Raw genomic sequence first — 17,818 nt, forward strand, 5'->3', positions numbered from 1 at the left:
TGTTCACTGGCGGCGGAGGTTGGACGTGTCGTACACGCCGCCATTTCCCCGTTTATAAATAACCGGGCTGACACACGGCGTTTGGCCGCCTTCCTCCCACCCAACACCCTGCTCGGCCTTCCCGCCGCCAACGTTCCCTCGGTGGGTAAACACATTAAAGGACGACTCGTGTGATGTTTCCATGGCGGATTCAATGGGGTCCGTCGATGCTGGGCCCACGGAGACTTGGGGCCCCCAGGTACCTCCATGCTGATACACACGGCAGCCCACAAAGAAAGCGGGGGACTCCCTCGAAGACAACAGGAAATTGCTCTCCTGCATTCTGCTGCCGGCTCGCTGTTGATTTGAAAGCATTTACCCATCAGACGAAGTGGAATTCCAGAATGAAAAAAGGCAGTGTATTATGGGAATTAGCTTTTTTTGGTCCTAGTGTCAGCAGTGGCCGCAGGGCCCCTGATCGGTCACCGACAGACGGAGCAGAGCTTCCCTAAGTCGTCTGTCTGCACCGTTTAGCCCAGTTTCTAGAAACACCAGGAAGACTTCTGGAGGCTGTGCTGAACCCCGTCACCCCAGCACTGAACCAGCGCAGTCTGCACAACCCAAGGCCCCCCAATCCCACTACACAACACTTTCCATTTTTAAGACGTGCATAAATCACTCTTTAGATGATCTTGGCTGCCAGATAGGGAAAACTATACGTTTGACAACAACTTCTTGAGGGGTTTGGGAGGAGGGAACAGCGATGGGAGAAGACTGAATTCTGTTGGGGGGGAAGTCAACATCACTGGACTTGACTGGTGCGGTCACAGGAGGGGAACCAAAATGTATAATCTTTTGTGCTGGACTACCCCTCAAAGCATCGTAATGAGTCTACGGCGCTGCATCAGAACCACTCAATCAGGGTTAAACAACTCATCTACGACACCCATTTCAAGCCCACCTCCAGATGAAGTTCAAAACCAAACCCAACTAAAATTGGGTTTGGTTTGTTTTTGAATTTCTCAACCACAAAAACCGTTGTGAAGTGAAAGTGCTTCCCTTTGTCACGCTGTTGTCGGTACGTGGTCTTTGTGTTTGCGCAGTAGAAGACCTGGAATATTAAATAAGACAAAGTGTCTTCGAGCGCAGAATATCCCTCATTTGTGAAGTGCTAATGGAGTTTGTCCTCATTTAGGTAAACATATCCACCGCACTCACATCAACGCATTAGGCGATGGGGTTAGCCATTAACCAGGGCCAATGGAAAGAGCTTATTGGACGCCCTGAATCGTTGCGTTTTAGTGGCTGTTCAGGCCATTAACGTGCTGGGAATCTGTATACCGAACAGGCTGATGCTTACACCGGGTCGGGAAGCACGCAGCCCCCCGGCGCCCCCCGTCACTTGACGCCACAACAAGATGGGATTAATTTAACGCCTGAAGCCTCGCACCGCGTGGTGGTGGGCGTAGTGGTGGTGATAGAGGCGTTAATTAATCAATCATGCTCCGCGCTGACACGCTAAGCTAAGAAGAGATGTCCAATAAGCTGCGTATATCCATGCCCGCGCCGGCAGCGCCCGATGTGCGGTGCATCCGTGCATCAGGCCCGGTCCTTCGGCAGCAGTGAGCGGGGACGCTGCTCCGGTTCGGACTTGGGGTGGTGGAGTGGCTTGGAGCCCGGCTGGGAGCATGGAGGCTTTCCACCGCGGTCCCCACACATTTCATGGTTCCATGGAAAAAAGCCAATAACTTCTGATTTTGATTTTCGATTCTAAATGGGATATAAACTGATCGAATGACACACGGATATTCCTGTCTATTTACGCGGTAGAAACGGGGTGAAAATGAGCGTGTCTACCCGGGTGTGATGTTTCCATCACTGCCGACCGGAGCCTTTAACTTTAGACTTCAACCGACAGTTTCAAGATTCAAGATTTAAGATTCAAGATTCAAGAAGTTATTTGTCACATACTGTACATCTTCCTGTACTGCGCCGTTAAAACTGTGCCCTTAAAATGTCTAAGAAGGTCTTGCATTTTGAACGGGCATGAGCTAGTTTAATTGAAATTATACCACCCAATAAAAAACAACTTGTATAAGTCATTTCAAAGTAGTCAAAGAAGTTTAAAGCAAAATCTTGTGGTTTAGGGAGTAGTAAAAGTCGATCAGGTGCGAAAGTTATTCCACAGTAAATAAAAGACAATTCTTCTCCAAAATACAAATAAGCAAAATGCTTAATGATGACCACACAGTCCAACATCCTGGTGGAATCTCTGTTTCCATGGCGACGGCTCCCGGTGCTTACGTTGCGTGGTGACATTTAGCTCCTGGACCCGCTGGGTTTGATCTGAGGAGGCAAAGCCGCCGGATACAGACAAGATGGCAGCCGACCAAATGCCTCCCGCTGGGGTGCCGCACACCTCTGGTCCGCCCCAAAACCCGAGCGGGGAAGGGTCGCACCCAGACAGCATGCAGCGCGCCCGACGGAGCTGGATGCTGGATCGGATCAGAACCACAGCCCAGGAGCCCCCACCCAGAGCCACGTCTCGTTAGCATCAGACAGGCTAACTTTAGACCCGATGACCTGAGGTTGGGAAACTGTGCAGCGCTGAACACAAACTCCCACGATGCACAGCCCAAATTCCTGTGTCAAGAGACGGTAAGCAGGGAGAAGAAAGAAAGAGAGAAAGAAAGAAAGAAAGAAAGAAAGAAAGAACAAAGAAAGGAAGGAAGAGAGAAAGAAAAGGCAGCTGGGTTGTATCTGGTAAAGCAAACCCAGAATCCAGATGTGTCTGAGGTTGTATACAGGTCATAGAGCCACCCTTTTCTGCTACACCATCCTACTTCCTTCTACACCCTCCTACTTCCTCCTACATCCTCTTACTTCCTGATACATCCTCCTACTTCCTTCTACACAACAGTAGTTCCTGCTACACACTCCTACTTCCTGCTACACCCTCCTACTTCATGCTACACCCTCCTACTTCCTGCTACACCCTCATACTTCCTGCTACATCCTCCTACATCCTGCTACATCTTCCAATTTCCTTCTAGACCCTCCTACTTCCTGCTACACTGTCCAATTTCCTTCTTAACCCTTATACTTCCTGCTACATCCTCCTACATCCTGCTACATCCTCCTACTTCCTGCTACACCCTCATACTCCCTGCTACATCGTCCTACATCTTTCTACATCCTCCTATTTCCTTCTACACCCTCTTACTTCCTGCTACACCCTCCCACTTCCTTCTAGACCATCCTACTTCCTGCTACACTCTGATACTTCCTGCTACACGCTCATACTTCCTCCTGCATCCTCCTATTTCCTGCTACACATCATACTTCCTGCTACACCCTCCAATTTCCTTCTACACTCTTATACTCCCTGCTACATCCTCCTACATCCTGCTACATCCTCTTACTTGCTGCTACACTCTCATACTTCCTGCTACATCCTCCCATTTCCTTCTACACGCTCTTACTTCCTGCTACATCCTGCTACGTCCTGCTACATCCTCCTATTTCCTATCCCAAACAGCCCCCCCTGCCCTCCGTCGGGTTAATGGGTTTAGGAGCTGCAGTCCATGTAACGCTGAACATGTTTGGCACGTAGCTGAGACTCATTACTGGCATCCCCCCCTGAGGGCCGGTGGAGCACCACCAGCTCCCACAACAAGGTTTGGAACGCCTCCACCCGACTCTCTGCTGCACAGAAACACGCGAGAAGGAGGAAAGCTTCGATGCTTCGATGCTGAAGCTTCGATGCTGAAGTGATGGAGGACGTGGCTCGGAGCCACGTCCTCCATCACTTCAGCCTCCAATGAGAAAAGCCCCGGTTATGTCATTACGGCAAACCCAGAGCAGCAATTATGTCGGGAATTAAGCCCCGTTCGGATGGGATTAGTTGAACGGGAGGTGGTGTAATAATTACTGGAACACGACCAAGACTGTGGTTGTGTCTCAATCTGCCTCGTCAGTTACTTTAACAGACCTCAGGTGGAGCTTGCGCTGCCAGAGCGTCACGTGGATGTCACTTCACTGGCGTGGTCGGCTCTTTAGGAGAGCTTTCCTTCGTAAAATCAAATTAACTATATGCGCGTTTACGCAGGTTGTCACACTACCCCGATCGGTCCATTGCTGCCCCCTCCTCCTGCATCAACCCGCAGGCTCCCACCCTCATCCCTGGGGGTTGGTTCGGGTTCATCCCTCCGTCCTTTCAATTGCTGCCAATCTGAACCAACGCTGCTCCAACCATGATGAGAGCGAGAGCCCGGAGCCAACGCCGAGGGGTACCTTATACCCATAAAGCCCAAACTCCCACACGAGCTGTCAGGAGGGAACGTAAACGCTGAGTCAAAGCCACCAGTGATGGTTGCTGTTTGCATTCCTACACGCGCCTTGCAGGCTTCTTGTGTTTTCTCCAGTGTCATCACAACTGTTGCGGACAGACTGGTGAATTCACCGACCATCACTCATATTGAATCTAGATTCGATCAATAATGAATCTCGCTATCAACTACGGCAGTGCTTCTCAAATGCGGGTACAGCAGGGGGCACCCCCCCCCCTCTCAAATGCGGGTATTGCAGGGGGCTGTTAAAAGTGTTAAAAGTATTGATATTATGTAATGTTAAAAAAAAACACATGCAGTACATAATGTATGTTCATTTTCTTTTTTTTCTCCCAATGCCAGTGAAGCGGGCGCTCTCAGAGGAGATACATGACTAAAAAAGGTTTGAGAGCCACTGACGTACAAATGCTCCATTTCCACATCCACAAATTTAACTAAAAGAAAAAGCGGAGATGGACCAAAGTGTCTGTCAACCAAAAGCTTCATCCGACATCGTCAGCGGTGAAGTCAGATGGACTGAAAGGTGAATATCGGTGACCGGGCGTCTAAGAACAGCCCAAGTTTCCGTCTTTCTCCTGAAGGCAGGACCGGTCGTTCCTGCGGTTCCAGGAGCTTGAACCGGCCTCACTGCTCTCACACACGTGGGTCCATCACTCCCCTCAGATGGAAGCCATTTACTGCCCAGCGGGAGGGGCCAGGGGGGGCTACGCCGCATGTATAGGCATAAATCACAAGAAAAGAAGACATTAAGCAGGGTCTCTATATGCTCCATTAAAACCACCCCCAATTTCTCCTTGAGGGGGCCCCAAGAAAGTTAATCTAATCTGATTTTCGGGAATGTTTTTCCACCAAAATTGGACCAAAGTGCATGGATGAAGGACGATGACACAGCAAAGGGCAAAAAAGAGAGAGAAAACGCAGAAGTAAAGAACCAGCCACAGATATAATTCATGGCTCGACATGAAAGGGGAGGAGAGACATTCTTGAGTGGGTCTGCAGCGGAATATCTTCAAGCTGCAGAGTGAGAGGTCGGCGTGATTAATGGGTGTTCCTGGGGTTCCTGGGGTTCCAGTGGGTGTCGGAGGCCAGCAAGGGGGGAAGGCAGCGCACGGATGATGAGGATTGGGGAGTATTTTAGGGGAGTTTTTGAGGGGAGTACTTTAGGGGAGTATTTTAATCCGCCCAGTTTGACAGATGCTGCAGGACCGGAGCCAGGAGAATGTTGAGGCGAAAACCTTCTCAATCAAACACTCCACGATGATGATCCTCTGGCATTTTCACAAGCCAGCGTTCTATAGCTGTTTTTAATCGGCACCAGCTGGAGAAAGTGATATATAGTGTTATAAAGTGTATTTGCACCGATCAGCCACAACATTAAACCAGTGACAGGTGAAGTGAAGAACATTGATCATCTGGTTCCAATGCTCACAGTGTCCATGCTGACCCCTGTCCACCCCTGAAAGCACCTACAATGGACACGTGAGCGTCACAACTGGACCATGGAGCAATAGAAGAAGGTGGAGGTCTGATGAATCACCTTTTCTTCTACATCATGTGGATGGGTGGGGTTAGGGTCTGATCCGAGGGAGCATCATTAGGATGTGCTGGAATATCAAGCCTGATCCATGGGGGCCCCACCTCCACCTTCCAGGACTTAAAGGATCTGCTGCTAACGTCTTGGTGCCAGATACCCCAGGACACCTTCAGAGTCTGGTGGAGTCCATGCCTCCACCTCACAGCTGTTTTGGTGGCACCAGGGGGAGCTACACAATATTATGTTATTTGTGCTGCTTTTAATGTTGTGGCTGATGGGTGTGTATTATTCATAACATAACGTATCATTCATTGAGTTGAAATGAAAAAGTGTCCAAACAACATTGTTTTATGATGCAAACATTGTAATTTTACTTAGTCTTCTTGAAAAGTGCAGAAATATGTGTCACTAGAATTTGAATATTTTATATTTGAATTTGTATTGTTTAACTTGAATAGTTGCATTTAAATCTGAATCTGAATAGCATCATTTGAAATGTAATTTATTAGTTTGGAACTGAGTTCCAGGGTTATCTCCCAAATAGGAGCCTTTCTGTGTGGAGTTTGCATGTTCTCCCCGTGCTCACATGGGGTTTCCTCCACCTCACGTCAGTAAGGACCCCCACCAAAAAAAACATGCACCCATCATTGTCTGACCAGCAATGGACATTTATCACCTGGTCCCCGGGCGCGTCTACGTACGCTTCCCACTGCTCCTGGCTGTGCCCCCGGAGGAAGGACAAGCCAGGATGGGTCAAAAGCAGAGAATCCATTTCACCGGCACCATCAAAAGCATGTGCATGTGTGTGTGTGTGCAAGCATGTGTTATAGTGTGGTGTGTTGTGTGATAAATAAAGACTGTTTCTTCTTCTTCTTCAATAAACTTGAAACTGAATGTAATTTTTTGAAATTGCACTGAAACTGTATTTGATCCGCACTGAAAACTCATTCAGTTCTCACAATTCAATTTAATTTTAATGAGACCCACATCCGGGTCATTGAGGGAGAGCAAGCGAGTGCAGATTCACAGAAAAACCTTCTAACCTCAACCGTGTCTGTGTTGTGGCGTTGTCGTGTTTCAGATACTTTTAGCCCAAAAAACTAAAATTAAAAAATAAATTAAAAAATAAAATGTTAACAAATTAACAACAGTTAATTATTCAAATTCAGTTTCTAATGACATCCTCACCCTTGAAAGCCCTTCTGTGTCAAAAGATGTTTGAATGTCCTTCATAGTTTGCTTGAAATCTTTGTTGTTATTGATGTTTTTCAGGAGAACTTTGTCATGAACATCTACGTATTAAGTTGGTATGAAATGAAGTTTAGAGACTGTAATGTAGAAGAGTCGTGGAAAGTAAGTGGAAAACAAGGAGATAATTTTCAAGGAGACGACAGAGAAACGTCGCCGGGAGTCTGTTCCCAAATATTGCAGAGTGGAGATAATGGAGATGTATATATATATATATATATATATATATATATATATATATATAAATAGATCCAACAACAAGCAAAACAAGTTGTGTTGACGTCGGGTCGCTGGGACGCCGTCCCGGTGACGCTCCCACGCGTCACGTTTGTAGCTCACCGGACCGGACGGGGTTATCTCCAAATGGGGAGTTGTCTGTTTACTTTTGGACCTCACAGCACTTCCACGGATCCAGTATCCAGTGCCCTTCATCAGAACAGTTTTTCCCATCAAACAACAAACAATACAAGTTGTCAATCTCCTCGATAGAAACAGTGTCTAATAATCGAACGAAAACACCGTTCCACCAGAGGAGCTCCACAACCCCAGCCAGGAGATCAATAAAGACTATTTAACTTTAAAGGAGACAAACACGGCGTGGTGTGATACAGAATCACTCCACCCCGGCGGGTTGCAGCTTCCCAAGGCTCCCCAGCCTCCCCAGCCGCTCCGTTTCCCAGCCCCCCTCGATGGGCCGATGCCCAGTGTCACGAGAAGAAGCCAAACAATTGGTCGTCCTGGTGGTCGGTAGGTGCCGAGCAGTGGCCTTCCCGTCGCCTGTTTGCCTGTGCCCCCACAGCCTTCAACCAAACTCAAACACTGGCATGGGACACGGATCAAATGGCCCGTCAAACATTAACCAGTGTGTGCTCAACAAGGAAAGAAAAAAAAGAAAATAAAAAAGAGAAACGCTGGCGTTTTCTAGAGCGATCCAATCCCCGCCCACGCAGAGAGCCCGGGGCCCCTGGCTTGGAGGGAACCACCGCAGGCCGTCAAAAAAAGCCGGGTCGAGCCGTCGGTCTGTGCAGGGCCTGGGGATAGCGACTCCTAGTGCGTGCGGGAAAGTTTGTGAGGTCGGTTCTTTGGAAATTAGTCACACGATGGGTTTATAACGTCATAGAAGACATGAAACCCATTTGACACATAACTTATCAATATCTATAAAGTACCAAGAAGAGAAGAATCATGGATGCCATAAAGGTCACGCACTATAGTGCTTTTATATGATAATAGTCATGATATTTCATTATATCAATGGTTCAAACTGATTCTATTTGAGTTATTATTGAAAATATTAATTTTTGTTATCATACATTCAGTTTCATCCGTACACATTCATGTTAATTTTGTTGAATAAAGCAATGTTTTCCTAAAAGCATTCATTTGTTGCCCTTAGAATCAGTATCGGTGACAATCAATCCTAATCGGCCAGGCCCTACTAGAGTGATTTTAGCACAAAATGGGATTTCTTTCAGCGCGAGGTCTTGATGAATGGGGTACGCCACTGAGAGTCTGAGGAATCCGCTGCGGCTCCCTCTAGAAGACGGCACTCATCATTACCGAATACCTTTGACGGTTTAAACAAGGTTGCGTGTTGAAAACCTCCAAACCAAGCTTAACATGATGCTATTGCCAATAACTCTGGGCTGTCTGTGCAGCCATAGCTCCTTGGCCCAAGCGCGGCCGCCGCCTCCGCAGCTCCTGCTCGTGCCTTCGACGGCTTCCGGGACGACTATCTCTCTGCCAATGTGCAGCGCCTCCACAGCGAGGGCGTCCTGTTAGAGCAGCTGACCAACGTCTCCATCACCAAGACCTTCCCCACCACCACAGCCTAAGTAGTCATGGGGTAATCAAAAAACCAATGCGTATGTGTGGTTGTACGACATATACAGTAGGAGCCAGTTGAAGGTTTTCACAACTAACCCAAACCCTGACCCTGACCCTAACCCTCAGCCTAACCCTAACCCTCACCCTAACCCTGACCCTGACCCTGACCCTAACCTAACCCTAACTCAAACCTAACCCTAACCCTAAACTAACCCTGACCCTAACCTAACCCTGACCTTAACTCAAACCTAACCCTAACCCTAACCCTGACCCTGACCCTGACCATAACCCTAACCCTCACCCTGACCCAGACTCTAACCCTAACCCTGACCCTAAACTAACACTAACCCTAAACTAACCCTGACCCTAACCTAACCATGACCCTAACCCTAACCCCGAGTAGAAGTCTACTCTACCTCTACTCTACGTCCTTCTACTTTACCTTACTTCCTCGACCTCTAGGTCTTTCTACTCTACCTCTACTTTACCCCCCTCTATCTCTACCCCCTTCTACTCTACCTCTACTTTACCTCCCTCTATCTCTACCCCCTTCTACTCTACCTCTACTTTACCCCCCTCTATCTCTACCCCCTTCTACTCTACCTCTACTTTACCCCCCTCTATCTCTACCCCCTTCTACTCTACCTCTACTTTACCTCCCTCTATCTCTACCCCCTTCTACTCTACCTCTACTTTACCTCCCTCTATCACTACCTCCTTCTACTCTACTTCTACCTCTACTTTACCCCCTCTATCTCTACCCCCTTCTACTCTACCTCTACTTTACCTCCCTCTATCACTACCTCCTTCTACTCTACTTCTACCTCTACTTTACCCCCTCTATCTCTACCCCCTTCTACTCTACCTCTACTTTACCTCCCTCTATCTCTACCCCCTTCTACTCTACCTCTACTTTAGCCCCTCTATCTCTACCCCCTTCTACTCTACCTCTACTTTACCTCCCTCTATCTCTACCCCCTTCTACTCTACCTCTACTTTACCTCCCTCTATCTCTACCCCCTTGTACTCTACCTCTACTTTACCCCCTCTATCTCTACCTCCTTCTACTCTACCTTTACTTTACCTCCCTCTATCTCTACCTCCTTCTACTCTACCTCTACTTTGGCTCCCTCTATCTCTACCTCCTTCTACTCTACCTCTACTTTGGCTCCCTCTACTCTATCGCTACACTTCATCCTGCTACTCCCCTGCTTCTACTCTACTTATACTCTACCACCCTCTACCTCTACTCCAACAGGAACTGGTGACGGAATCCATGGTTTTTGATGAAATGTATTAAATTAACTGCTTGGTTTATGATTTCACAGGTGTTAATATGTATATATATGTATATATGTCAATATATGTATATATGTCTATATATATATATATATATATACATATATATATACATACATACATATATATACGTGTGTGTGTGTGTGTGTGTGTGTCAATATGTGACGTTGATGGACGCTGTGGAACGGCCGTAGCCAGGGGTTGTGCAAATCTTTTCCAGGGCGTGGCGTTGATCTAAAAGGTGATTCTTCTCTTCAGTTCACTCTTCAACAAACAGATGCAGCTAAACAGAGCGGATCATACTCCTTCTTCTTCCTGTTAATGTTTGAAAGGGATCACAAACAACTGGACTATCTTGCGCAATCCCCTTTGCATCAGGGTCATTGATTCCATTTGAGGCGTGGCCATGCCGCCTGGTGACCACGCCCCCCTGATGGCAGCTGATGGAAGCAACAGCTGAAAGCCCAAACAGAACCAGTCCTGGAGCGCTGAGCTGAGCTGCACACTCTCACAAGCACCGATACTAATAAAATATTTTCCCTTTGAACACTTCAGCCCGGCTCGCTGTCATCAATACGTCTCTGTTTCACCGCTGGAGTCAAAGCAGCCGTCACCGCCCCCGTCTCTTTAGCTACACTTGTGTTTTTCTTCCTAACCTTTGGGGGCAAATGGAAAAACATTCAGTCATAAGATGGTAAAAAAAAAAAAATCTCTTCGTTTTTCACGTGACTCTCCGTCCAGTCCTTGTTACCTCAGATCCATCAAAACACTCTGCCAGGGGACTTTGAGCCTTCTGCCTGAAAGCTCCAAAGGTCTTTTATGATTGTGCTGGTTACTGGTTACTCCCTGCAGGGAGAAGGACTTTTATGGTCCCTGGCCACCAGGAGCCCCATCTGGCTCTACCTCCACAGGGAGGAACCGGGAACCAGTTGCTGAGGTATAAAGGCCGGTCAGCCGGGGTGGGGTGCGAGTGAAATCCGGTTGGGGTTTTTGGGGAGGGAGGCTGGCGGGTGGGACCTCCCCACCCCGACATCATAACACGCTATTGGTTGTTGAACGTCCCCGTCCCCTTCCCGGGGCGCCGTTCACTGTGTTTGCCGCCGTGACAGGGCTGTGTGCGGTAAGGGTTGGGAGGGATCAGGGCGGAGGGGAGGTATACTGTAGCAGCCCCCCATTATGCAAATACTGACTGTCTTCTATCATTTATTACCTTTGTGTGATTGATCGCTCATTGTCGGCCTCCTGGAAGTATTTAGGATATTAAAATGCTATCACAGGTTGCCAGGGTCCGATCAGAGTTTCCACCGTGTCATCACAGAGAACAGAGTCGGAGATTAAGGAAGGACAAAGGTGACGCTGCCAGGTCTGCCGTCCAGCTGACGATGTCATTATCTCAGTTCAGCACGTGAAGGAGGAGGGCCAGGCGCGGGCTCCGCCGGCTTCGCCCCGGAGGTCACAGCCAGGGGTCGTCCGGAGGTGGAAGCCGGCCAAGGGAAGGCAGAGAGCTCAGGTTTGAAACTTATAGACGCCCCTCTGGGACAGAAATGTGCTTGGCGTCAAAAAGCTCCCGCATGGAATCCAGCGTAGCGTGCTGTTTAAATCTCCTTCCAGCTAATCGTAAAGCTGCCAGACCATAGGAAACATTCTTCAACAGCTCCAACAGCTACATTAATATTTGATGTCACTTCGAGGTTTGGGACATTTGGGGAGATATTTTGACTTTAATAACAACGACTTGGTGAAATGACGTACGGCAGGGCAGTGACGTTGGAAACGTCTTTCAGATATGAACAGACTTACACCTCCAGTTTTTATTTACTTCACTGATAATGTCTATTCACATTTTAATGTAGGCTCATGTGTCAGCAGAGCGATAAGTGTAGCTCAGGAGGTGGAACGGGTCGTCTCGTAATCCGAAGGCTGCCGGTTCGAGTCCCGGCTCCTCGTCCTAGCTTGCTCCAGCGACCCCGAGCGAGACATTTAACCCCTAATTGCTCCCGGTGACCTTTCCTGCTGTAGGATCCATCAGTGCGCACACGTGCCTCCCTCCTTTAACCTTTGACCCAGAGGCAGCCGGGACGAGACCGGGTCACGGATCACCGCTGAAACCACCCCAACATGGCCGCCCGTCTGCCCGTCCTGTCGCAGCTTCTACCCCCAGATGAGCCGCTAATCTGCCCTTTGTCAACAGGCTCCAAGTGCTTTTTAATTGTGTTGTTCTTTGGCCGGGGTGCGAGGGGCGGACTTCCCTCTTCGTCCTGAATAATAATAGAGAGGCGACTCTGAAAGCACCAGAGTAATTCGATTAAAGACGGACTTCCAGGGGAGTTGTTCCGAGGCTGCGACCGCGCCCCTGCTGCGAGTCCACGGCCGAGCGAGCTTTTAATTCCGTATGGATGTATGAACCGTTCAAATTGGCCCAAAGCAGCTCGTTGCTCCCCAGTTTGATTTGGTTTTTATGACGCCGCTCAACTCTATTTACATTTAAACTTCCCGTCCACGTCTCATTAAAAGCACTTTTGTATTTTGTTAAGGGACAACAATGCACTTTCCCCCCAGCAGGGAGGACCAAGGCGTGCGCTGTGCATGGAGGACGCCAACACGTTTGAAAGTCACGTTTCGTACAACTCCAGCAGGAAGCAAGGCATGCTGGGACACGTGTCTGGGCTCCGCTGCCGGAGCCTCATGACTGATGGCTTTCCTACCTGCCGCTCCACTTCACACACACGTCTGAATTCCTAACGTGGGCCCCGCCCGCGACTCCCAGGAAAGAGGGAACCCGCAGCTGACCCCACCAACTGGCTGTTTAATCGTCTTGTCCCCTTCCATAGTTGATACGGTGCAGGGAGCACAAGCTGACTGTGTCAAACCTCATCAGCACAACATTAAGACCCAACTTTGACCTCCAGAAAATGTTTTTAACGCTTTTCAAACACGGTTCCTGGATCACAAAGATCAGATTCTAAGCAGAAATATATCCTTTAACCTACTTTATTCTTTGCATTTTTCAATTAGTAGAAGAAGAAGAATGAGAATGAGAGTATGTTGCGTATGGAAGGTGGTATACTGTACAAATAGTAATAATAATAATTAAGATTTTTACTGGTAGTAAAACAGACTTTGCCCCTCGTGAGGCGGAGCGGAGCAGTTGACGGAGGTGGAACTGTGGGTGGAGGAGATAAAGAGTGTGTCGATGCAGATACCGGAGGTCGTGTCCTGAGAGACGTTGCGGCGCCGCCTTCGTCCACTGTTCACCTGGTGGCGAAGTGGAGAAGTGGGACGTTCACGTACAACCACAACCACTTTGAGGTGGAAGGTGCCGCACAAAACATGCATTATTTATTTTTTAAATCATTATCATATTATAATATATTATTGTACGTATGTCTTTTTACCAATATACACCCTATTTGGACATCTAAATGGAACCCAACTTATGCACTTATCAGCCAACGAGACAGCTGGTGACATGGGATCCAGTCTGTTTGGAGCCAACCCCGCGTGGCAGGGACGTGGCGGGGGAGCGCAGAGGACCGGTCAGGATGGTGTTTACCAGGAGTTTGGGGAGCTCTCCTCCGGCGAGCGACTCCACTTCCTCTAAAAACAGGAAGTCAGGGGACACGCTCAAGGACTCTCCGCGTGTTGCATTTTTCATTTCATTGTGTAAATGTCAATGTCTCTGCACCGTGTACTTGCGTGAGTGGAAATATTTGGGTTATTTCTATACAGGTACTCCTCACTTGATGACCGAGTTATATGTATATATATATATATATATATATATATATATAATATTTACACAGGTACTCCGCACTTAACGATCTGTTTAACGAGCGTTCAGACTTAGGACCAGCTCTCTGACCAGTCTGTATTATACACTGTGTACAATACCAAGCATCTCATCACCCTTTATATACTATATATACTATGTACACTATCCTATATACTCTATATATACTATATACACTGTATATACTTTATAAACTATATACACTTTATACACAATATATATACTATATATAATATATACACTTTATATACTATTTACATTATATACACTATATATACTATTTACACTATATATACGATATATACTATATACACTATAAATACTATTTACATTATATATACTATATACACTCTATAAACTGTATATACTTTATACAGTATATACACTTTATACACTATATATACTATATATACTATATACACTTTATATACTACTTACACTATATATACTATATACACTATATATACTATTTACACTATATATACTATATATACTATATACACTTTATATACTACTTACACTATATATACTATATACACTATATATACTATTTACACTATATATACTATATATACTATATACACTTTATATACTACTTACACTATATATACTATATACACTATATATACTATTTACACTATATATACCAGCCACGCCCCCTTACCATGAAATAACAATCGACCAATTGGCTTAAGAGCCTGGTTGTAGGAACAGAACTCGTTGTTAAGTGAGGAGGACCTGTCATTTAAAAACACAGTGGAAATAAAGAGCTGGTTTGGTTCCTTCTGCTGTGTTTTGTTACTGAGCTTGGCTTGTTGTGTCCCTGGAGGTGATGTCCCTGAACAGTCAACACTCTGTTCTCCCTCTTTAACCCTTTAACCAACCCTCCTCTGTTTGTCTCTAACGGAGGAGCAGCTCCTTCCTCCTGTTTCGTCTACCAAATGATCCATCCATCCATCCATCCATCCATCAATTCAATACCCATCCATCTATCACCCATCATCCATCATCCATCTTTAAAGTATTGGGTGGGGGTCAGGGTGAGGCAAAGCCAAACCCTACGGTGATGACGCCACCACCTCCGTCCAAAACCCAAGAGATGCAGATGTTTGAAAAAGGGACGGAGCGAGGGTGGATTTGGGAAGGAGAGAGAGAGAGAGAGAGAGAGAGAGAGAGAGAGAGAGAGAGAGAGAGAGAGAGAGAGAGAGAGAGAGAGAGAGAGCGAGAGAGAGAGAGAGAGAGAGAGAGACTCAAGTGTTATTACAACACAACTACGTCCACAGGAACGAGCAGCGACGGAGGAGACAGGAGGAGCTGCAGGAGTAATGTTTAAAACGTGCGGCGGAGCCGCCGTCCCCTCACACCGAGCCCGGCTCATTCCGAGCCGCTGATGTCACCGGGTGCACGAGTGGAGGCGACGTGCACGCTCTGCAGCGCCGGGAAGGAGTCCAGGAGGAGGGAAACGATAGTGTGTGTGTGTGTGTGTGTGTGTGTGTGTGTGTGTGTGTGTGTGTGTGTGTGTGTGTGTGTGTGTGTGTGTGTGTGTGTGTGTGTGTGTGTGTGTGTGTGTGTGTGTGTGTGGGGGAGAGAGAGACAGAGAGGGAGGGGGGGGTGGGGGGGCCGGGCGGGGGGGGGGGGGGTTTCCGGTGACAGCGCTGATCCTGCGGCTGCACTTGAGATCGGAGGGAACAGACGTTGAACTTTCACATACGTGTGAATTTCAACGACTCTCCACGGGACGCAGCGACTGGTTCCATCTGGTTGATCTTCATGTGCGATCGTTTCCTTCGCCTATTTCACATTCTGTCAAATATAATGACTTTGGATTCGCCTATTTTTCTGTTATGCAGATACTGTATATTTTAGGGTTATCCAGAGATCATGTTTTTGAGGGGGGTATTTTTGTCATATGATATGAAAAGCTGTAATAACACATTTAATTGCAATTAACAACTTTTCACTGCATATAAAAACTCCGCTGATTAAGTGTCGTGGCAGTACACGACCAATAATACTATTATTATTATTAAATAATACTATTAATCTGGGCGTTTTTCTGAAACACGAGCACGGCAGGACACACAGACAGGGTTGAGATCTCCTCAGAACCGGAACGTTTCAGACGTTCAGATGTTGTTATTTCAGGGGCGGGACGTCCAGACCTGATGACCTGGACGTCGTCTGGAGTTCATGTGGAAAAGCAGCTTTAGACGGAGAGCTTGAGCCGACGCTGCGTCTCAAGGAAACTCGGAAAACTGTGAGCCGTGCTGCGTTTTGCAAAACCCTGAACGTGGTTCCAAGAAGACGCTTTTGCACGGCAGGAAGTTCTGAGAACCATCGGAGGAACCGACCTTTTCTTTTGTGTCTGCACTGCGTCATCCAGGGACCCTGGTCATTGTTAAAACACGTTCTTCGGGATATTTAAACTAAACGCCAGAAGAGCAACATGCAGACGTCAGCGCACGTTGATTGTTCCAGACGTTAGTCCAAGGTGTTTGTAACTTTTATAACTTGTGCTGCGTATCACAGAACGCAGAAAACTGTTATACGTACCTAGAACGACTAAACTGAACCCTGTGTATTACTGCCTGCAGCTATATTTATTATTATTATATTATTATTATTATTATTACTATTATAATTATTAGACTTACTATTTTTATTATTATTATTATTATTATTATTATTATACTGCTAGAAAAATGCTTGAAAAAAAAAAGCTTATTTTTTAAGGGGAAACTTGGATATGCTGTACTCTATGTACAGTATGTGAAGCCTCTACCAAAAACGTGTTTGAAAGAGATGAATTATCCTCATATCCCATTTGGTATAATCAAAACGGACCCAAAGGAACTTTAGCTTTGGACATCCCGACATTTTGGGGAAGCGGCCAGAGAAGAGAAAAGTCAACTGGTGTCATCAAGACGGAGAATACACGGATGTTTCCAGGATTTCAACAAAAACAAACTAAAAACAAGGAAATGCGACATGTGTTCACAGGGACGAGAAGGAAGCTCATTTGCATGTATGCTAATTAAAGACGTTCCTCTCTCTGTCTGAACTCTGCCACACGGCGGGTTCTGGACAACAGCTGTTCACAAAATAGGTCGTGATGTGGTCATTTGTACACTCCCCATTTCCTGTCTCGGAGTTAATACTTTAACGTCCATCCATCCATCATTCATCCATCTATATCTATCCGTCTGTCTGTCTATCTATCTGTCTGTCTATCTATCTATCTATCTATCTATCTGTCTGTCTGTCTGTCTGTCTGTTCAGTCTGTCTGTCTGTCTGTCTGTCTGTCATTCTATCTGTCTGTCTGTTCAGTCTGAGCCTTTTCCATCCAGATGCTCCTCACACACAGAAAACACAGTGACAGGTGGTTCAGATCACAGCAGCACGACCCCAGGAACCAGGCACCAGCTCAGGTGTCACACACACACACACACACACACACACACACACACACACACACACACACACACACACACACACACACACACACACACACACACACACACACACACACACCACACTCACACCACACACACACACACACCACACACACACACACACATACACACACACACCACACACTCACACAGCAAAACCGATTTCTGTGTTTGTTGACACTTTCAGTTGTTTTTGACATTACAGCTCTCAAAGTGTGAAGCACATTATCGTTCAAAGACGGTGTGTTGTATTACAATGTAGTGGAAAATAAATGAAAAAATATTCAATTGTATTATTATTATCATTATTATATTTTTATTATTATTATTATCGTTATT

General features: G+C 46.7%; 1 protein-coding gene across 1 annotated transcript in view; it reads right to left on the reverse strand.

Annotated features, from left to right (window-relative positions):
- slc16a10 (solute carrier family 16 member 10) overlaps positions 1-17,818 on the reverse strand; it is a gene marked incomplete at its 3' end in the record, with an annotated part of 37,549 nt that overhangs the window by 18,524 nt on the left and 1,207 nt on the right. The gene's annotated exons all lie outside the window — the stretch shown is intronic.

The sequence above is a fragment of the Zeus faber genome (assembly GCF_960531495.2).
Source record: "Zeus faber genome assembly, chromosome: 2".
NCBI lineage: Eukaryota > Metazoa > Chordata > Actinopteri > Zeiformes > Zeidae > Zeus > Zeus faber.